General features: G+C 39.0%; 1 long non-coding RNA gene across 1 annotated transcript; it reads left to right on the plus strand.

The window, feature by feature from the left end:
• The first annotated feature begins 4407 nt into the window (after positions 1-4407).
• LOC118488392 lies at positions 4408-5531 on the plus strand. The gene is made up of 2 exons (XR_004884517.1): positions 4408-4919; positions 5031-5531. It is a non-coding gene; the product is annotated as an uncharacterized LOC118488392 (long non-coding RNA).
• Positions 5532-22883: the final 17352 nt, after the last annotated feature.

A 22883-nucleotide genomic window follows, 5' to 3' on the forward strand; every position in this document is an offset into this window, starting at 1 on the left:
CACACTTACCAACCTGGGAACTCCGGCAAGTCAGGATTTTACTTGAACAGATTCACCCAAGCCTGACCAGCCTTGAATTTGACAGTTTTTACCTCAACAAATGGCTCTTCTGATTTTGACGAACCAGAATCATTGCCTGAATGTGGCTTGTCTGACTTTGATAAGCCAGATTCATCGCCATTTACTCTCTCTTCTGTCCTCAGATTTGTATCTGATGAATTCGTTTTACTTGACTGATCATTCTTTGGAGAGCAAAACGATTTATCAGAACTCTTCTCTGATTTTCTTGCTGTATCCAAGGACATAATCCTTTCGAGATACTCTCTTTCCTTCTTCCTTTTTTTCCACAGTCTGTCTTTCTGCCCCTGCGAAAGCTTCACTTTCTGTTCGTGAACTTTAGGTTCTTGAACTTTCTGTGCTTTGGGCTTGACATTGACTGGTTTCTTTTCCAATTTCTGAGAATCAGCCCTCGATCTTCCATTTGATCTCATTGGGCAATATCTTGCAATATGGCCTCTGATTTGGCATTCATAACACCTTCTCGTTTCAAATCTCTGGCTTTGGCAGTTAACAGCAATGTGTCCTTGATAGCCACAAGTGTAACACACACTGTTATCATACCTTTCACCACTTTCATACCACACACTTAGATCATAGCATTGAGTTGCCTTATGGTAATCATATCCTTTCTTGTTTCCTTGATTTGGTATTTGAGAACTGTGGTCAAACCTGCACCACTGATTACCAACTTTTTGTGAATTTTTAGAATGATTGGATGATTGAACTAATGAACTTTTCTTGTTGTTTTGAGAATTTTTAGAATTTTTAACATTTTGTTTTTGTTCTACATTCTTCTTAACAGGTTTCTGTTTTGAACATTCACCTACTTCAGTAGAATGGAAAACAGTATCTTTAAATTTTTCATTTAATTCCAAAAACAATTTTCTTCTCTCATTTTCATCATCAGTTTTATCATCACAATCTTCAATTTTGACATTGTCAACATTTGTGACATTGTCATTTATCGGAACAGAATTGATTGGTTTTGGACATACAAGATCTGGTAATAATGATGAAGTCACAAAGCCTTTCAATTTCTTTTCAACTTCTTCAATTTTGTTCCTTGAATTCTCAGCTTCTTTTTCAAGCTGAGAGATTTTCTCAAGATGAGAATTGATTGCCTTTTCATTCACAATTTTGTTCTATTCAAGAACAGATTTTTCATTTTCAAACGCTCTTATCTGATCTTGAAATTTTGTTTCTTTTTCTTTTAAAACTTTATTTTCTAATTTTATCCAAGAAACATTTTCATTTTCAACTTTAATTTCTTCAAAATCTTTTTCCAGTTTCAGTTTTTCATTTTTTATACTTTTGTTTTCCAATGTCAAACTTTCCATATCTTTCAAGAGTTTAACATTGTCTGCTGCACATTTTTCGCATTTTGAGCACACAACTTCACATTTTGAAGTTTCATCTTTCTTGGATTCTTCAATCTTTTACGTTCCTGCAAGAAAAATTTTAACCATATCAGCAGGATTCAAATCTTCATTTAAAAAACAACCTCTATTGAAATCATATTTCATCCTACTTCTTACATCAAGACCATTTCTAATTCTTTTGATTATTTTAAGAATCACATCCAAACTTATATATTTTGAACTTCTTTTTAATTCTTCTAGCAACTCTTTCTTTTTCTCTTCATTCTCATCATTGTGTTTTCTAAGCTCTCTAATGAAATCATATGGATTAAATTTTGAAAACCTAGAATCCTTTTTCAATTTTCCTAAAAACTCATCCCATTCCAAAGGTAAAACATCTGCAAATTTTGATATCTTTTCAGCATCTGTCATCTTAATCTCATACCTTTTCAACTTATCAAGCAATTCATAATATCTCTCTTTCAAATCATCAAACTTTTCAAATTTTTTACACAAAAAATATTCAGATCTTTTAATCCAAGCATCCTTTTTCTCATCTTCTTTCCTGTATTGCCAATTCATATCAAACCAACTATTAATTCTTTCAAGTTTAGTGTTTTCCTGTTCGTCAAACATTTTTAACCACAAATTCTTTGATAAACGACTTGGTTCATAAATTGTTTTTAGCTCAAAGTCCACAAAATTTCAACTTCTTGGTATTTGTGAATTGTAAAACACCTCAAATCACCTGCAAACAAACAAACAATCAATCAGTTTAAATGGACTGAATACGTAAAAGTGTGTGACGATGAAATTAATCTAAGACTCGTGTCGAAGATTTGCGGATTCGTTCCAATATTGTTCGGGTGAAATCACTAAATGAATGGGCTTGAAAATGGACTATAGATTCAAGCAATGTGATCACATGGGCCGGCCAACAACTTACCTATCAATTTTAATCTAGACCGAGATTTTGTATTGGGTTAACACTTATCACTTTACTCAATAAAATCACATGCAAGACTTGATATCAAATAAGTACTGCGACTATGTCCAAATGTTAACCGAGTATGATTGGGCCGCACGTCTGTAGTGGGCTTTAATATATTTTTTTAATATTTTGATTTGGCCGCCCCCTTTATAACATGATTGGACCTCTAACACTTTGAACAGAGATGATCACATGCACCCATTAATGTCCGACAATTTTGATTCTAATTAAATCTGATTGGACCGCGAATGTGTGTTGGGCTGACAACACTAAATCTATTGGACCAAAACTATGTATTAAATGGGCCGACAAGATTTAATCAGTTCACATGCAGAAAATGTATATGATTGGACCAAGAAACACACTTAATTAATATGCAAAATATAGTAATGAGCCAATGGGTTATTATGTTTTTATTGGACCACAATTATGGTGAACTTGATTGGGCCAAAATAATCACTAAGCTGACCACCACAATTCACGTGTAACCTCCAGTCAATCTAACAAAAACATTGATATATTCACATGCAAACTGATTTCACATTTAATGAGTCAACACTTTTAAACTATCAATGTCTGACCATTATCAATTAAAATGACATATAATTGGACCGATACGTCTTAGTCAGTCAAAAACACACTGTTTGATGATATGTTTCACGTGCTCAAGCGAAATATAACATTCAAGCGGAATCAGCAAATAATATTCGAGCGAAATCAGAAATAATCTGATTTCGAGCGGAATCAGATGATAAGTTTCGGGCGAAATCAGAAAATTTATGATTTCGAGCGGAATCAGAAGGTATCTCACGAGCGAAATCAGACTTTTATGTCTTTACAAGCGAAATAAGGTGATAATTTCGAGCGGAATCAAGTTTAAAGCTGATTTCAAGCGGAATTAGGATGAAGTTTCAAGTGGAATCAGGTTTTTGACGCGAAATCGGACATAAAAACTCAAATTTCTCCTAAACGGCTAGGAGTTTGAATCTGAAATTTGGTAGGGTTGTAAATCAAGTGTGTTCGCACAACATATTAAAAAATCAGCCGATTTGGACCGTAAAAACCCGTTCAATTTGACGGTTTTCAGTGAAAACCGTGATAAAAGTGAAAAAGATGAAGAAATAGATGAAATTCGGATCTGAAATCAATGAAATCTGGTACGAATCTATGTGTTTGATCAGTGCAATCGGGCTCCTGCTCTGATACCACTTGTAGGATCGGTTTTGACACCAAACGATTGTGACAACCGGTAATTAACGGCTTCTAATTATGCGATTAACAAATGTTTAAGTCGATAATAAATAGTGTTTAAGGCATGAATAATTGTGATTAGGCTATTGGAATGCCTAGAAACGCTTATCAGACGTTACAGTGCGCGTATGGTGATTTCTAGAGACATCCGCGGAACGGTAAGCGAAAACGAACTGATACCGTATAAGATACCGACAACGCCGACATACAAAGTTTGTTTTTCATATATTTTATATATAAGGATTTCGTTTTGCGAAATTTTCATGCTTTCGAACGACACAAACAGTAAACGCGAACGAAAAACACGGAAACCGTAACGCACCGACAATCAACAACGAAACGGAAGCATCGGAGATGCGCATTACCTTTAAAACTTAAGTTTTATGATATATTTGGTTTTGTAATTCAATCTTAACTACCATAGTCGAAAACGGATCGGGAAAAACGGTTAAAACGACAAATAACATGACTTTACGCGAATATTAGTAACCAGCAACCAAACGCGCAAACAACGGCAACCGACCGTATCTTACGTGTTTTAATACCAAAATTATAATTTATGACGATTTGAGAGCACGGGTTTTTATAACGGGTCTCGTAGGAATTACGGGCCACCTAAACACGCGATGTTGGGCTTGTGGGCCTTAGGCCCAAGCCCAAAGCCCACTTGACAAACCCTATGTATAAATAGCATTGCAAAGTGACAAACCCTCATATTCTTTGAGATGTTTCAGCCGACACCTTTGTTTCCCTCCATCATCTCATCTATAACACAAAACCCTTGTCCCCTCTACCTCTCGATTACTACCAGTAGACACAAAGAAAAAGCATAACACAACTTCATCCCCTGGAACCCCATTGCTCTCTCTCCCTCGTGATCTCTTTGTCGGCCACAGGAGTCACCGACCGGACCATCACCGGCGCCGGTTAACCGGCCGACGACAGCCGCACCCACTTCACATCCACCTCTCACACCTGGTATACCCCCCCCCCCTCGATTGAGCAGAAATGACCACCACCACCACAGTCAGGTGGTGGTGAGCGACGGTTGAAGACAGAAGCGGAAGGGAGAGAGAGAGACGAGACGAGAGAGAGAGACGAGACGAAAGAGAGAGAGAGAGAGACGACGAGACAGAGAGATCGGGAAAAGAGAGAAGGAGGAAAGAGATCAATGGCGACGATCCGCCGCTAGCGGCGGAGCCGCAGCGGTAGGGGTGGCGTTTGTTTGGCTCCGACAATGTTTCCGATTGAATTTGACGGTAACCTTTACCTCACTCGTTTTTTTTTTCTCTCTTTATTTCTTTTTTTTTAGAACTGATGATGATAAATGTTGTTGTTGATGTGATGACGGGGTTTTCAAAATCCGACAGTGGGAGCGATTGCGGTAGGGTCAAGGCGGCGAAGGTAATGGGGGTGCTCGACTTCAGTTTTAGTTCGGGTTTGGGTAGTCTCGGAATTTCAGCTTTGTTTCTTTCCGGGTTCGAGTAGTCACATCAGGAGGATCGGGTCACGGTTCACGTCAGTTATGTTTCAGGTTCACATGGGGTCCGATTCGGTTTGAGTTTCGTTTCAAAAGTCAAACGGGTTTTGGTTCGAGATCGATCAAGCTCAGATCGGGTTCAACACGGTCAATTGAGAAAGCGGTTCAGTTGACTCGGTCAAACCGAGTCAACTCAGTCAACACCCGAGTCAACTCGGGTCAAAATCGGTCTAACAGGTCAATCCCGGTCAACACGAAGGACCTGGTAAAGTTTTAAGCGTAGCGGATTACTTTACGTTAGATTTTATATATTTAACGCGAAACCGAGCTCGACCGATACCGTTAGTGATTAGTCACGTTTTATTTTATCGTATTTGATAAACTTTTAGTATATGTTGTTGAATTGATTGGATTATTGTTGAGTTTTGGCAAAATACGACCACTTTTATTGTCGGGTTATTCGAAAAACAGAGGAAACGCTGTCCGTTTTTCCTAAAAACCCGTAACATCAGACGTAATTACATTCTAAAAACGATACTTATCAACAATTCGACTTTTTCTTATAAGATAAAATATAGAGATATATTTATTTGACGATGTTTTTCGAATTATAAAACGAAGTTGTAAAACGCCGACAAACATGAGTTACCAATCAAAAAAATGCTCTTACAAAATGAATATGATTATTTGATTTTAAAAGTCGAGTAGTCGAAAAACATATAACATTAATATAATAGTTTATATTTCTTTCAAATATCGCGAATTCAAATATTTATTTCGCATGTCAACCTTAAACGCTTTTGTGAACTAAATATAGTTGTTATATTTATTTTAAGCGTCGACGACTCGAATATTTTTATAACAATAATATATTCGTTTATGTTCGTTTCAAAAAAATTAAGTTTTCATATATATATATATATATATATGTATGTATGTATGTATGTATATGTGTATATTTATTTTCATCCTATGAAAACTACAATGGTATATTACCGACTCATACGACATTTTGAATACGCATCATTATCCATCTAAGTAATTCTAATTCATGACGACTTCGTAAAATATATTTATATTTATACATATAAATATATATATATATATATCCTAACTCATTCGAAAACTAAGTCGTTTTCGAGACTTAGGTTTATCCCGAATATAAACGGGATCAATTAACCATAGAATGGTTATTCTAAATCAAGATAGCACCTTTATAAAATCATTTAGTTAACGATTCGGTAGAGCTCGGACACGTAGTTTAGCTACGTTTAAACTAGAAACTGATAAGCTATTCCTTGATTAGGAACAATATAGTTGCACGCTAGCTAAATGCACGTTCTTGGAATGACACTACGGAATCACAATAAGCTAGCTTTGCACAGGAATGTCAAGGTGAGTTCATAACCCCCACTTTTTACTGTTTTACATTTTTATAAATGTTTTCGGGGGTGGAAAGACATGCAAGTTTTGCAAAAATAAACAACTTTTCGTTGAACGAAAACTCATATTTCTAAACCATATTGCGAATGGATTTCAAGGAACTCAAATGGTTTACGAACGGTTTATACTAAACATACCGGTTTTACAAAACAAACGCGTATTTTCACAAACGTGCATGATTTTCATGACTAGTGACAGGAATGTCCTAGTTACTACAACGGGACTGGGTTGTTCTGCGTACGAACAACGAGACAACCCAATGAGTTTATGTCCCCTTTTTTCTTTTGAAATACATGTCAAACTTAGGTATGATTAAGTTATGGAATGAACTCTTAGATCATGTGAGCATAGGCTGTAACTGAGGTGCCATTAATCCTTTTGAGGACCAAGGAACAAAGGTTAGATCTAATGGGTACGGGCGAGCCCCACTCACGGTCCATGGGTGACCACTTAGAGTGCTGTTGTGTCCAGCGTCGAGAGTTCGACACTTAAATTGCCTACGCGGGTTGAGTACCTCCTATGTCGTCGCATATATTAATGTCCTCGCGAAACATTAAGGATCAACATGTTCATAGACGCTTTACATACCAACTTACAACACTAAAACTTTCAAATGTTTTTTTTTTATTCATTTGATGCAAACTCAGAATACATGTATTTACAAACTTTGACAACGCTTTCAACTTATGTACAAATAAGAGGACGTGTTAGTCCTGCTTGCAAAGACTCTCGTGGGCTAGACTCACAACTTTCATATATCATGCCGGGATAATGATTTTCTATATTTTCTCAACAACTTTTAAACCGGTTATCAAAAAGATTTGTTTTAAATCTTTTCAAAACAAACTATGAACTCGCTCAACTTTATGTTGACTTTTTCGCATGTTCTTTCTCAGGTTGCATTTTTAAGACTATGGAACGGTTGGAATGAGAGAACCCATTGGAGTTCGAGTACTTAGCGGCGTTCAATTTCTAGAAGTCTTAGCTTATTTGCTTCCGCTGTGCAATGAAGATACCGGTCCAGTCACGCCAGCTCTGATATTTCGGGGTGTGACAACGATTGCGTAACAACACGTTCGACGTGCGGAATCCGTGAACGTGCGTGACCGAACACACAAAAACGTACTATGACCGTGATTCTATTGAATAAGATGACGTGTACAAAGCCAGGAATCACGTGAGAGAACTTTCTCTCTATAGACTTTCTCTCTCTAAGATTAGATCTCCTAAAAGTCAAATGAGCAAAAGTCTTCCAAATGATGACATAACTCTCTTATATATAGCCCTTGGAATTAATGACACTTCTCATTAATTACCAAAATGCCACCTTGCTACTTCTATCTAATTATTACACTATAAAGCTCGTTTTGAACTGTTTCTCGCTACGGCTCGGATTGACGAAGGCGATAGACATTACTGCACTAACATACCACGAACAACTGTATTTCTTTACGCACAGAAATAGAGAAAGCCCTCAAAAGCGGCGAACTCACACATTTGCTTCAAAATGTGCGCAAAGAGATAAGGCAGATAACCCGGGGAGAGGAAGGCCCAAGCAAAAGGGCAAAAAACTGAGAAGAAAACTCTATGATCTCTGCGTGGAAAGACAAGACTTATCAAGATAGCGCAAAAAATAGAGTAAGTTAAGTCCCATATATTTATCAAAAAACTTTGTAATGGCCTTTGTGCCCTATCCAGGAATAAACATCAAAGTTTTTTGATTCTTGTGTTTTTCTTTTACAAAGTGCATGCAATTTCTTTTAGTAAGCGCAAAAACATAATGGTAAAAATCAAATAAAGCCTCATGAACGGTCAGTGATTACGTCACAAACGACCAAACGTTCACACATGAGCTTTATACCAACTTCATTCTCCTTACTCAACCAAAGTAATTGTACTCATGCAAGATATTATAAAATTAAAAACCATGACATATTGTTCTCAACGTACAAACACGCCCCAAAAGCTACTTGCGCAACAACGCATCAACAAAAGGGATACACATCCCAAATACTACAACAAATTGTTCAATACAATTTCAAGAAACAAACCTACGCTAAATCTTCACCCTCATCCGGAAAGATTTCTTTTAATTGCGCCACGTGATCGTCAGATTGCAGCGCAACGTTTATAAGATCCATCACAGGAAGCTGTAAGTTGTTGAATTCTGCCTTCAAAGCTAAAAGCTCAGCGCCGGTGTTTACACCATAAGTAGCAGACTTGCTACTATCCCAATAAACTTTTAACGCGCTATTCACATGATGGGAACACTCAGCGTAGCCTTGAGAATACCCGTCATTTCGCGCAGCAATCACCAAACGCGCAACCGTCTTATCGAGCTCTTCAGAATTCAACACCGATTCAGCAACCTATAGGAAATAAAGGCAGAATAAAAAAAAGAGCAATAACATTTTTTCAAAGAAAAGAAGAGAAGGAAACTTACACAGGCAATTCCGCGATCTTTCAACCAGGCCATATCATTCTTCAAAGGTTCAAGCTCGCTTTCCGCTGTAACCCGCGCCGTTTATGAATTCTCCAACTTCTCTTCAACTTCAGTCAAACGGCGGGAGGTTTCAGTCTTCTCGGAATGTGCAAGCTGTAACAACTGCCACAAAAATCCATAATTAGGATGGTAATTAGCTATTAAGAAAACCCTAATTAAGAAACCCAAGTAATCCTGCACTAACCCTAAAATTTCCAGAACAATCAGAATCAGGATCAGGGCCCCTAAAACTCAGGGGGGGATAAACCCTAGCCAACGATTATCCTCATAACTAATTGTAAAATTCGAAAATTGAAAAACTGTCGACACAGCAAGCCTACATGCACGAAGGGCTACTCTATGAAAGTAGGGTGACCACTCGCGTAGCGCGACGCCTATAGGGGTACCCCCTCGCGCTACGCGACGGTGTCAAATTTCGGGTATAAATAGAGGGGGTTGGGACTTGAATTTTGGCACTTGAACGACGAAGAAACTCGCTGTATACGCTGAGTTATAGCAGAATTCGTCCAACACACACACAATTATCGAAACGCTGCCGCAATCAGGGTAATAACTCGATCGCTATTACGATTCAACGTCCGATCGATTATAACTATCCAACGATAGTCCGGGTGCTGCTCAATTGAGCTTGTACTTTGATTATTCGTCGTGATTTCGACTTGAATATTAGAGTGCTGTTCGAATTCGGACTATGCTCTGTTATTCGTTGTGAATCCGATTGAATTATCGAGTATTGCACTGATTAATCGTTGTGAAGGTTTTATCTCGTGAATTGACGTAATTGCTGTATTAGTTACTAACCTGTGTGTGTGCATTGTGTTAAATTAGGTTTAAGCAAGGCTAATCAGTAGGCTTATATCTATTGCTCGTTAATTTGCAATGTGAGTCATTCTTCTTTTTAAACTATTTTCTCACAGTTTGTGAGTAAGTATTACAATACCTCAAATTATTTTCAAGGTTATAATTACAGGGATTAAGTCTTTGTAATCACCAAATTACAGCTGGTATGTGGGGTATTGTGCACATTACTGTTATTATCACTCTATGTGAGTGAATATTACTCTATGTGAGTTATTATTACTCTGTGTGAGTACACCGTCACTATTTGGGCAACGGGACCCAATAGTGGTATGACCACAGTCACAGAAATGAATCGAGTGACAAATACCCATTCTTGATAATTGGTTGATAGAAACATTGTAATCGCTCTTAATAGTGTAAATTATAACTAACGGGTCGTTTTAGAAAACAGAATGATTCACTCAGTATTTCCCCGCTGACAAAACATTTTTCAAACATGTTTCAGGTGATCTGTGTGATCCAGGAAAAGTGCAGTAAAGCACTATCAAGCTCAGAGAAGTGGCTAAGTGTGAATAAACCAATAAAACGTGTTTTGAAAAATAAAGATTTCTGTGTGAAATCAACTTATTGTAAATTATGGGATTTATCCCTTAAACTTGGTGTAATATATTAAACGAGCATTTTACGGTGAAAAGATCCTGTTGTAAAAAGACTTCCGCTGCCGCATAAATTAAATACCACGGGAACTGCCTCGCGGGCCCCGACTCCGTCCAGGGTGGGTCGGGGGCCGTGACAGCGAAGGTGGTATCAGAGCTAATTTTTAAATTGAGCCACTGATCGAGCCACTGATTAAGCCTAAATTAAGTATTATGTCCAAAATGCTTAATTTTACTAGTTATCATTCGGTGATTATATGTTTTATTAACTGGCTATTTTTAGTTACAGTATGGGTAAGCAAAAGCTGTCTGCTATCTACCACAAACTAGATGTGGCATCTTCTTCTAGAAACCCAGTAAACCTAGAAGAAGGAATCTTTGTCCGCAAGGCAAACTATGAGAATCCACTTTCCCCAGAGAAAAGGGATTCGATACTTAAAAAGAGTCAGGAGACAAAGAAACCCCGAACCAAGAGAGTTAGGTTTAACCCAGAAGTCCAAGAGTTGGGTAATAGTACACCTTGGGAAGATAAAATAGACGGGAAATGGGCAAATCTCTATATGCTAGCTACTGTAGCAGAAAATGCTAATCTCTAAATATCCGATAAGTTGGGTCTAGTAAGAAAAATCACAATCCCGTAAATAAATAAAGTCCTAAGTGTGTTTATTTCTGTTGTTCTTTGTATAAATTAGTATGCAATAAAACTTCAGTGTTTTGTTTGTTAAACTTTGTTCCAAAGTTTTAACATTGCATTTTGCATATATACTATGCAGCATGAATGAGATGTCGGAAGCATTCCAGAATCTCAACTTATATCCAGTGCCTATCGAAGTCTCGCACGACTTTACTGGTTACATTGCTGACATAGAAGAACCTGTGGAATTCCAAGCTCCACCGCTGGAAAAAGCCAAACCTAAAAAGAAGAGAAGATACGTAGGGTGGAGGAAAGTACGCCGTAGGAAACCTGCCACTAGGAAACTCCCTAAAATAGAAAATCCTGTGAGTGTGAGCAAGGGAAAGGAAATAGAAACTGGAGAAAGTTCAAAACCACCTGAAAAAGAAATAGGAATAGATCTGAAACAAAAGGGAATAGAGATTGGCGAAAGCTCTAAACAGTCTGAGGAAATCACGTTCCAGGACGAAATAGATCGCCTATTGGAGAATTGTGATGTTTTAGAGCCTATGAATGATAATCTCTTTTCTTACCCGGCTACAGTTCAATTCCCACTAAACCTAGGACCAGCTATTCCAGACCCACTAGTTCATACCAGACCATTAGGCCAAATGGAGGAATGGTGGACTAATGACTGGCAATTCCAAAATATAGTTAACAGTCCTTATAGTTTCCTTCCACAATTTGACCCAGAACCACTCCCAAATCCTCCCATGAGTAATGAAAACCTAGCTGAACTTCGTCAGTTCGGTGAAGAACTGATAGGTACAGGTAATAGGATCAGGGAAATGGGAGAGCATCTAACTTGGAAGTACGATGAGAGGGAGCATCGTTACTAGAACCGTCAGTTAAACCACAGAAAGACATATTGTATAATAGTAACTCAAAATTCTGTAAAATGGGCAATAAAACTCTGTAAAATACGGTGTGTATGGATGCATATACAATATACCATAACAAAGTAAAAGTCGAGAAATCCACAATTTTGGTTATGCTTGTATGTTGTGATAATCTATGTGTTTATCTATGTGAATTTTGTCATTAATAAGTAGACACTAATAATTTTACCAATTAGCAGATGGAAAACGCTAACAATGAACCAATTAATGAAGTAAATCAATCTGAGCAAGAACAGGAAGATCAATATATAACTCGACAAGATATCGAGCATTTTATCGCCCAAGGGATAGCTCATGCTATTCCAGAAATTGTAGCTGTTGTTCGAAAACCTGCCGAACCACAATTAATTCCTAGTAAACGTATTCCAGAAGATAACGGCAGTAACAGCATAAATGGAGGCGGTAATCATGACGATCATGATCCGCAGCAGGCCCCACTCCCTAAAAGAATGAAAGCTGCAACGCCTGGTTGCACTTATAAAGAATTTCTTGCTTGCAAACCCGCTGAATTTGCAGGTAACGAAGGGGCAACTGCAACACTGCGTTGGTTAGAGAAAACCGAGGCAGTAATTGCAATAAGCAAATGTGCCGATGGAGACCAGGTGATGTATGCATCAAATCTGTTCAAAGAAGGAGCACTCGAATGGTGGAACACGGTCCTCCAGGCAAAAGGAAGAAGGATAGCCTATGCAATGAGTTGGGAAGAATTTAAGAGTCTTGTAGAAAGAAAATTCTGTCCCGAATACGAGAAGGAACAAATGGCAAACAAGTTCCTAAGTCATCGTATGCTAGGAGTAGATTGTCGGGGATATACTTCGACATTCTTTGAATACGCAAGGGTAGTGCCATCACTGGCTTCGCCAGAACCGGTACTTATCTCTCGTTACATCTGGGGGTTAATTAGTGAAATCCGAAACATTGTTAAAGCTGCGAGACCTCGTACTATTGACGATGCTGTAGAATTAGCTAATACCCTAACCGATGAATTGGTACGCACAAGAGAGGAAGATCGCAAGAAGGAATTAGCTCACAAGATTACCCAAGGATTTCGTGTGGGTAATGCCAAGAAGAGAGGAACCGGACAATCCTCATCATCTCCTTTCTGCAAAATTTGCAAAAAGAAGCATTATGGACAATGCAACATGGTTTGCAATTTTTGCAAAATGAAAGGACATCGGGAAGAAGTCTGCAGGAAGAAAACAAAAGTTTGTTATAATTGCAGAGAGAGGGGACACTTTCAATCTGAATGTCCTAAGTTAGCTAAACCTATAGTTAACCAAGCCAAACCCACGGAAGGAACAACCAAGAAAAATGCTCGTGCATTCCAGCTGACCACTCAAGAGGCCGAACTCATTCCAGATGTGATAGCTGGTACGTTCTTAGTTCACAACGTATTTGCAAAAGTATTATTTGACTCTGGTGCGAACCAAAGTTTTATAAATACTTTATTTTGCCAAGATCTTAAGTTACCATTAACCACTCTTAGGCAAATTTTCACAGTAGAAACCGCAGAAGGAAATTCTGTAAAAATAGATAAAATCTGGCAAAAAGGACAAATAGAATTATTAGGCCATAAGTTTTCTGCAAATTTGTTACCAATGAATTTAGCAGGATTCGATGTAGTATTAGGAATGGATTGGTTAATAGCCAACCATGCTCGAATCCTATGTGACAAAAATGCAGTAGAAATTCAAACCCCTACAGGAGAAGTAATTTTGATTACTGGAGATAGACCTCGAAAGCCACTGAAATTTATCTCGGTAATGAAATTGGCTAGTTATTCAAGAAAACAGGAAATGGTGTATATGATTTCAGTAATCATTAACACTAAGGATAAGGAACTTCAGGACATCCCGGTAGTGTCAGAATACCCAGACGTTTTTCCAGAAGAATTACCTGGATTACCACCTGATAGAGAAGTAGAGTTTAGAATTCATTTAATTCCAGGTACTGCACCAATAGCTAAAGCACCATATAGATTAGCACCTACCGAAATGCTAGAATTGAAAAAGCAATTAGATGAATTATTAAGCAAAGGATTCATAAAACCTAGTTCATCCCCTTGGGGTGCACCAGTATTGTTTGTGAAAAAGAAAGATGGATCGATGAGAATGTGTATCGATTATAGAGAATTGAATAAGGTTACGATTAAGAATCGATACCCACTACCTAGGATTGATGATCTTTTTGATCAATTGCAAGGAGCTAGGTATTTCTCTAAGATAGATTTAAGATCCGGATACCATCAGTTGAAAGTACAAGAAGAAGACATACCTAAAACTGCTTTCAGAACTAGGTATGGTCATTATGAGTTTACAGTCATGCCCTTTGGATTAACGAATGCCCCAGCAGCATTCATGGACATGATGAATCGCATCTGTAAACCATATTTGGATAAATTTGTAATCGTGTTCATCGAGGATATACTTATTTACTCCAAAAGCCAAAAGGAACATTGTGAGCATTTACACGTTCTCTTAACTTTGTTAAGAAAAGAAAGGCTTTATGCCAAATTCTCGAAATGTGAATTTTGGCTGCAAGAAGTACAATTCTTAGGTCATGTGGTAAATCACGAAGGTATCCATGTAGATCCTGCTAAGATAGAAGCAATTACGAAGTGGAAAGTTCCACAAACAGCTATGGAGATAAGAAGTTTTCTAGGCTTAGCTGGATACTATAGACGATTTATCAAAGATTTTTCCAAGATAGCCGTACCATTAACTAAGTTAACCTGTAAAGCTGCTAAGTTTGAATGGGGACCTAGACAAGAAGAAGCCTTTAAGATTTTAAAGCATAGGTTGACGAATACACCAATCTTAGCTTTACCCGAAGGAACAGAAGACTTTGAAGTATATTGTGATGCTTGAAAATTAGGATACGGATGTGTGTTAATGCAACGCAAGAAGGTAATTGCGTATGCTTCTAGACAATTGAAAAAGCACGAAGAAAATTATACGACTCATGATCTAGAATTAGGAGCCATAATCTTTGCCCTTAAGATATGGAGACATTATCTGTATGGAAGTAAGTTTACTGTTTATACAGATCATAAAAGTTTAAGATATATATTTGGGCAAAAAGAATTAAACATGAGGCAAAGAAGATGGATGGAGATGCTAAGCGATTACGACTGTGATATCCAATATCACGAAGGAAAGGCAAATGTAGTTGCAGATGCCTTAAGTCGTAAGTACCATGAGAAACAGAAACGAGTCCGTGCTCTGAGGTTAAATCTACAAGTAGATTTAATGGCACAAATTAAAGAAGTCCAGAAAACAGCAATCCAAGACGATGCTGAAAGAATGAAAGGTTACCTAAAAGAATTAGAACAAGGAAATGATGGAATTTGGAAATTCCATAAGAAACGAATTTGGGTACCTAAGCAAGGAAAGTTAAGGAATAAGATTTTAGAAGAAGCTCATAAATCTAGGTATACCATGCACCCAGGAAATAATAAGATGTACCAAGATTTAAGAAATAATTTCTGGTGGATAGGAATGAAAAAGGATATAGCCGAATACGTATCCAAGTGCTTAACTTGTTCACAAGTTAAAGCTGAACACCAGAAACCTTCAGGACTTCTACAACAATTAGAAATACCTGTATGGAAATGGGAACTTATAACAATGGACTTTGTTACAAAGTTACCCAAAATCAAAAGAGGTAATGATGCGATTTGGGTAATTGTAGACCGATTAACCAAGTCAGCTCATTTCCTACCAATGAAAGAAACCTTTAGCATGGAAAGGTTAGCACAACTCTACGTGGACGAGGTAGTATCCCTACATGGAGTCCCGCTCTCCATTGTATCGGATAGAGATAGTCGTTTTACTTCTCATTTCTGGAAAAGTTTTCAGAAAGCAATGGGAACTCGACTAAATCTAAGTACTGCTTATCATCCACAAACAGACGGACAGAGTGAAAGGACAATACAAACTCTAGAAGACATGCTCCGAGCATGTGTAATTGACTTTGGTGGTAATTGGGATAGCCATTTGCCATTAATTGAATTCTCCTATAACAATAGTTATCATTCAAGCATCGAAGCTGCACCATTTGAAGCACTGTATGGACGCAAGTGCAGAACTCCAGTATGTTGGGCAGAAATCGGAGAAAGTCAATTATCAGGTCCTGAAATTGTACAAGAAACTACTGACAAGATAACTCAGATTAAGGAAAGATTGAAAACGGCTCGAGATCGTTAAAAGAGCTATGCAGACAATCGTCGCAAGCCTTTAGAATTTCAAATCGGAGATAAAGTACTTTTAAAAGTCTCTCCTTGGAAAGGAGTAGTACGATTCGGTAAGAAAGGAAAGCTAAGTCCAAGATACGTTGGACCATTCCCCGTGATTCAACGAATAGGACCAGTTGCTTATCGTTTACAACTACCAGAAGAATTGGCTGGAGTACATGATGTATTTCATGTATCCAATCTCAAGAAATGTCTATCAGATGAATCCCTGGTAGTACCTATTCAAGATGTAGAGGTGAACGAAAAGTTGAAGTTTATAGAGAAACCACTACAGATCGAAGATAGAAAATTCAAGTTTCTCAAGCACAAACGACTAGTGCTAGTAAAAGTCAAATGGGAATCCAAGAGAGGACCAGAATACACTTGGGAATTGGAATCGGAAATGAAGCGAAAGTACCCTCATCTATTCCAGTAAATCTCGAGGACGAGATTTTTTCTTAAGGTGGGGAGGATGTAACAACTGCCACAAAAATCCATAATTAGGATGGTAATTAGCTATTAAGAAAACCCTAATTAAGAAACCCAAGTAATCCTGCACTAACCCTAAAATTTCCAGAACAATCAGAATCAGGATCAGGGCCCCTAAAACTCAGGGGGGGATAAACCCTAGCCAACGATTATCCTCATAACTAATTGTAAAATTCGAAAATTGAAAAACTGTCGACACAGCAAGCCTACATGCACGAAGGGCTACTCTATGAAAGTAGGGTGACCACTCGCGTAGCGCGACGCCTATAGGGGTACCCCCTCGCGCTACGCGACGGTGTCAAATTTCGGGTATAAATAGAGGGGGTTGGGACTTGAATTTTGGCACTTGAACGACGAAGAAACTCGCTGTATACGCTGAGTTATAGCAGAATTCGTCCAACACACACACAATTATCGAAACGCTGCCGCAATCAGGGTAATAACTCGATCGCTATTACGATTCAACGTCCGATCGATTATAACTATCCAACGATAGTCCGGGTGCTGCTCAATTGAGCTTGTACTTTGATTATTTGTCGTGATTTCGACTTGAATATTAGAGTGCTGTTCGAATTCGGACTATGCTCTGTTATTCGTTGTGAATCCGATTGAATTATCGAGTATTGCACTGATTAATCGTTGTGAAGGTTTTATCTCGTGAATTGACGTAATTGCTGTATTAGTTACTAACCTGTGTGTGTGCATTGTGTTAAATTAGGTTTAAGCAAGGCTAATCAGTAGGCTTATATCTATTGCTCGTTAATTTGCAATGTGAGTCATTCTTCTTTTTAAACTATTTTCTCACAGTTTGTGAGTAAGTATTACAATACCTCAAATTATTTTCAAGGTTATAATTACAGGGATTAAGTCTTTGTAATCACCAAATTACAGCTGGTATGTGGGGTATTGTGCACATTACTGTTATTATCACTCTATGTGAGTGAATATTACTCTATGTGAGTTATTATTACTCTGTGTGAGTACACCGTCACTATTTGGGCAACGGGACCCAATAGTGGTATGACCACAGTCACAGAAATGAATCGAGTGACAAATACCCATTCTTGATAATTGGTTGATAGAAACATTGTAATCGCTCTTAATACTGTAAATTATAACTAACGGGTCGTTTTAGAAAACAGAATGATTCACTCAGTATTTCCCCGCTGACAAAACCTTTTTCAAACATGTTTCAGGTGATCTGTGTGATCCAGGAAAAGTGCAGTAAAGCACTATCAAGCTCAGAGAAGTGGCTCAGTGTAAATAAACCAATAAAACGTGTTTTGAAAAATAAAGATTTCTGTGTGAAATCAACTTATTGTAAATTATGGGATTTATCCCTTAAACTTGGTGTAATATATTAAACGAGCATTTTACGGTGAAAAGATCCTGTTGTAAAAAGACTTCCGCTGCCGCATAAATTAAATACCACGGGAACTGCCTCGCGGGCCCCGACTCCGTCCAGGGTGGGTCGGGGGCCGTGACACAAGCCCAGATCCTTCTTAAGTTGTTCCTGGTCAGAAAGCAAAGAAGTAAGTTCTTCTAACTCTTTATCTCTAAGAGCAAGAGTGGCGCAAGCTTGTACCTCTCGTTGCTCACTGTGCTCCCTATAAGAACGCGCTTCCTCCAGCGCAGATTCTGCCTCAGCTTTCTCCTTTTTCAGCTTCTCTATCTCCGCATCCTACTTCTTTAATTTTTCAACTTCAGCCTTGAGATTATTGATGACATTGCGAAGATTCATCTTCTCAGCATTGTCCTTCTCACAAATTCTATCCCAATTCTTGCGCTCCTCAGCAAGAAGGGTAGCTTCAGCTTCCGCTTTTCTTTTCCAACCGACAACTGACCATTCCTCAGTTTTTCGGTCAGCTTCAAATTTAGCCTGATCAGCTTCCAACCGAGCCTTCATCTGGGCAAATCAGTTTTCATCATCAGCAAGTTTCTTCTTTGATATCCTGAAAGAGTCCCACTCTTTATGCATATTGTGCCACTCGTGCACTATGCGATAAGTGGTCGAAGAATGGGAAGCAACTTCTTCAAGATAGGAATGATAAGTTTGCTCGTGTTGACGACTCTCTTGGAACTTAATTTCCCCCGGTGGAAATATTCCCTGCAACCAATCCCGGCACATGCGCCAATCCGAGAAAGTGTCACCTTTCTTTAAATTCCAGACAGGGGCATGCGGCTCAGAAGCATTTTTCTCTGTATAAGTTCGGTAATAATAGTCCCCCGGGGTTTCTTCTGGGCGAATAGGAGAATCCTCGCCGGTTCCAGAAAATGAGCCTTGTTCTTCAGCAGTAACCTTTTCAACACGCTCAACCAAAACATAGAGGGTTTAGGAGAGAAAATTGAAGCAGGAGTCTCTTCAACAGTTTTTTCTTTCTCTGAATCATGGGCAGCAACTTCAGAAGTTTGTGGATTGTCAACACCATCCACAATTCCTGGATCAGAAATCTTCTCAGCTTCTACAGTAACATCAACAGGCTTGACAGTCTTCTCCACGCCACCCTCAGGAACCTCGGCAGTCTTCAATTGATCAGTAATGGAAGCACGCGGTGGAGAGGGCGGGAGTTCTTCATTAACCACAGGCGGCGGCTCTGTGGGAACAGGAGAAACAAGGATTTCTGGAAAAACATAATCCATAAATATATAAAGCGCGTTGGGAAAAAGAGCAAAGAGAACACTTACGAGGAGCAGAATCTGGAATAAAAGCATCAAGATTGCCTTTCCTGGTAATTTTCTTTCTCTGAACCTTCTTTAAAGGCTGACCCTCGGCCTCCGCATCACTCTGTTTCCTTTTGCTTGCCCCCCTTTGCACCAAATGCTCAGGACTGGATTCCAAATCAATTGGATCCTCTGGGTTGGACGGAGGAATATCAGTAGAATCCCTTAGTTCTGGTTTCGGACGCCTAATAGTAAGACCCTCCAAAGTATCAGAAACCACCACATAATCACACCAGTTGTCAGAAGAATGACGCATACCTTTCTTCTCCCCAACATTTTTAGCTCTAAAAGATTGAATCTTCTCAGCATCACTCTTTTTCGGCGCAACATTACTAGTCGTCGCACGTTTTTTCTTCTCAGGGCCTATGCCTAAATTTGACAACTCACCTATAAAAGCGTAAAGAACAATTCACTCAGACGCACAATGGTAAGTAAACAACAAACAGTATGCGCAATCTTACTTGTACCAGCAGCAGGCTGTGCAGACAAATCCGCATCCCGCGGAAGAGCAAAATTCCTCACAATACGATGGTACCAAAGGTCTTCGTCAGGCTTTTTCTTAATGGTACCCATCCTTCCGCCTTCTCTCTTATATGCAACAACATACAATGAAACAACTGCAAAAGATGGGAAGCATGTTCAAAAAAAAAAAAAAAAGAGGGAAGAAAGAAGGAGAAAGCTAAGGAGGGGAAAACCCAATTGTACCATGACCTTCCTCCGTATACACCGGCTTGTCGTCCCGGTCCATCTTCCAGTTTAAACTCATACTAACTCCAACAAGGACTTTCTCCGGCAGAACAATGTTAGGAATTTCCTTCAAATCTTGGTACCAATTCTCGTCAGAAGGGGTCCGAAGCGTTTCAACGGGAACATCTTCCTTTCCCCTTAAAACCATCCTCACCGGAATCACTCCGGCCTTAATAAAGAAAAATTTCTGCTTCCAATCGTGAAAAGACTTCGGAGGATGCTGCAAAATTTTCTTTGCATATGCTCTCTGAAAGAATGAATAAAACCCCTGGGTACAATGCATTTGATGGAAAACCCTAAATCGGGGAACAGTCAGCTCAATATGCGTAGTCCGACACACAAACTCAAAATGACGAACCCTAACCATGCCAATAGGGTGCAGTTGAGAGAGATGAATCTTGTAAAAACCAAGAATCTCAAGAAAGAACTTTGTTACATGCAAGCGAAAGTTCCTTCGCAAAAGAAATCCCAAAACAGAGTAATATACCCAGCCGGAGCGTCTGCTGTCGTCTGACCCTCCTCAGGGTACCGGGCACCCCAGGTCTCCGGGAATCTAAGGTTCTGAACCAGGCCGTCAAAAGTTGCCCTAGGCCATTTCAGCGATGGCGGTTCAGTAGACATTTCCTCTGATAAATCTTCGTGATATTCTCCAGTTGACATAAGAAGAAGAAAGATTGGCAATCTCTTTCTCAAACAATTAAAGAAGAAAGGAAGGGGAAAAGTTTTCAACAAACGTAATGACTGAAATTGGGCAACTCAAGCAGCCTTATATACTCACCACCATAAATAGCCTCGGTAACTACCATAGCACCTTTTTTTGGATATCACGGTTACCCAAGCAACAGGGGCGAGTGAAAAACAAAACAAACGCGATCTCTCACGCGCGTGAAAAACACGGATAGCGAATTATACCTGACAGTGACAGCATGTCACACAGTCCTGACTGTACTATCCACTAAAGTCAAAGATTTTCAAAATCTTCACAGCAAAACAAAATTAAATCTTCTCATAAAAGATTTCTCATTTTCGCGCCAAGAAGCACTTTCTCTCTCATAAGTCCAGTGCTCCACTTACTTGCATAAGAGCAACACTAGACTGGGGGGACTTGAAGGGGTAAGGTCCCAAAAACCTTATGACAAGTACTTGGGACCATACCAAACTTGGTCAAATAGCCCTTCTGACCTTGCGCGGCCGCTCACTGGTCCTACAAGAAGGCTTAAAAGGCAGATAGCAAACGGCACTCGTGCGCCAAAAGGAAATCATAAATCCTTGCGCCTTCCCCACAAACAAAGGATGAAAATCCTAAGTTAAAATACTTCCGCATAATAATATCCAGGCTTGGATATTATTTACCCAGACTTGGGATTTATTTATTCAGCTGATTCCACACGATAAGGAGTCACACCAGATTACAGCAGTAATCTTCTAGAAGGAATTCAATCGTGCACCACTAAGACGGTTATAACCGTCTGGACACATGTCACCACCTCAGGCATCCCTGAAATCACAACGAGAGCATGCAATTGGAGAGTAATCTCCATTTGATCACTATACACGTGGCAAAACCCCAGCCATCGATCTAAACCACGATCCGTGTGCACTCACGACGGATCAAGAAACTTGACGGAAGGAAATGCAACCACTTACGGGGTTGGCATCTTCCGTCAACCTTTCACTAACGGGTTTTCCCGCCCAAAAGACTCCCGGCTATAAATATGAGAACCACTCAGGTATGAAATTCAAGTTACACACACTTCTACAATACGTCTTCTTCTTCTTCTTCTTCATAATCCATACTTATTCTCACACCGGAGTCGGGTCAAGGAGAGAACCCCTTTCTCCCCTTGGCAAGGCTAACGGTGCTTCTTTTTTGCAGAGTTCATCGGAGAAGAAGGTCTGTTGTACCGAATCAAACGAGAGAAACAACCCCCCTTTTATGCAGATCCAAACCCTCTAGATTATTCGATTCCGGTCGTTAATCTAGTGTTTCTTCACCTTCTCATCATCCTGATTCACTAGAAGAGCTTTTTCAGGCTTGTTTTCGATCTGAGGTCTTTGGGTGAATGGTTGTTGACTTGTCTTGTGATAGATAGCTTGTCTGTAGTAGTCGTTTGAGAACGGATTTTGATGGTTGTTGACCTCTCTATTCGGACACTCACGCTTGAAATGTCCCCTCTCTTTGCATTTAAAACATGTGACTTTTGATTTATCAAAACCAAGCTTGCTATCCGGTCCTGAAAGACTATTTCGACCAGTAATTGTATATTAGGTTACAAGGTACAACCATGGCTTACTTAAGTAGAGCTGGTGGTATGCTAAGGTATTTGATTTTAAATTCTTTTCATAAGTTTTTGCCTTTCGATTTTTTCATGACTGATCTCATCGTGCAGAGTGTTGAAGAAACATCGTTGACTGTTTATAGGATTTCGGATGACGATCTCATCTCAGGTAACTGTTAATCGATTAAATTTTGTGTAAAAATTTGAGTTTATTTTTCATGTGAATCTGTTGCAAATTTAGTACGTTTTCTATAAAAATTAATAGCCGATTTTGTGGACTGGATCTACTATTGACTATATA

The sequence above is a fragment of the Helianthus annuus genome, chromosome 16, assembly GCF_002127325.2.
Source record: "Helianthus annuus cultivar XRQ/B chromosome 16, HanXRQr2.0-SUNRISE, whole genome shotgun sequence".
Taxonomy (NCBI): Eukaryota; Viridiplantae; Streptophyta; class Magnoliopsida; order Asterales; family Asteraceae; genus Helianthus; species Helianthus annuus.